This window comes from Pseudomyrmex gracilis, unplaced genomic scaffold (genome assembly GCF_002006095.1).
Source record: "Pseudomyrmex gracilis isolate BER0280 unplaced genomic scaffold, ASM200609v1 scaffold_276, whole genome shotgun sequence".
NCBI lineage: Eukaryota > Metazoa > Arthropoda > Insecta > Hymenoptera > Formicidae > Pseudomyrmex > Pseudomyrmex gracilis.
In genome coordinates this window covers 1-1,245 of record NW_018020860.1, presented here as the reverse complement: position 1 = coordinate 1,245, position 1,245 = coordinate 1, and positions in this window count along the sequence as shown.

Here is a 1,245-nt window from a genome sequence, read left to right as displayed (position 1 = left end):
TTACTAGTCATAAACTTAGATTAGTATGTAAACTTGAACTTTATTCAACGCACAAACTAGTACTTAACGTAACGTAACGCGTTAAGAAAGAGTTTGTGCGGAGGCCCTTACTTGGTATCTATAAGTTAGCGAAGTAAGGTTGCCTTTAGGATTTTACCATAAGATAACCAATGTATGCTATTAAATCGACATCTGTTTTACTGTTGTTTGAAAGATGTTTTTTTTATGATTTTTTAACATAAGAAGAAAAGTGTTGTCTAAAAGACAAAATGTTAATATGATTTGATAGATGGCTGTTTTGTGACATCAAAAAGGTACCAACTTATTGTTATCCGAAATATGTGTATAAATTGAAGTCTAAAAGATATTTTTTGACATCGTTTTTGACATTTATTTTAAGATCTAGGAAAATATTATATTAGTTTTTTATCTTTTTGATAATAGCAATATGTTGTGTAGAAGTATATCAATAAAAGTTTTCTTTTTGAATGTTTACACATGGTTATCCCATTGTCAAGTAATGAATGAAACTAAGTTCCGAAATTCACTAGAGTACTGAAAATCTATAGTTTACGTTATATATATTATAGATTTTTAGTACTAACAGTAAATTAAAGAACACAACTTATTGGAACTCAACGCTGTGTATTATCAGAGAAAAACCTGAGAGCGGCCATTTTATTGTAATTTTTTACGACGGTTTCAACCGCTGGTTTTAGCCATATTTCCACAAAAGTGGAACTCAAAGGCCGTTCTACATTAAACGCAAGTCGCAGATTTCGTGGAATTGACCAATTGCAGAGTCAAATCAGCCAATTGACCAACGTGATTGATCAGTTCCACGAGACCTGCAACTTGAGTTTAATGGAGAACGGCCTTTGAGTTCCACTTTTGTGGAAATACGGCTAAAATCAGCGGTTGAAACCGTCGTAAAAAATTACAATAGGATTACCGCTCTCAGGTTTCTCTCTGGTATTATCAGAGAGAAACCTGAGAGCGGCCATGCCATTGTAGTTTCTTAGGACGGTTTCCACCGCTGGTATCTTGGTCAAGATGATCTTATTTAGATGCGTCTTAGGGCCGTATTCATAGTCCGTACTTATTTTTAAGATCGTCTTAAGTTTAGTCTTAAGACGCCCTCTAGATTCAGAGTCAAAAATAAGGCGAGACTTGAGCAAACGTCTCAAGGAATATCTTGGTCAAGATGATCTTATTTAGATGCGTCTTAATATGATTCATAAATCC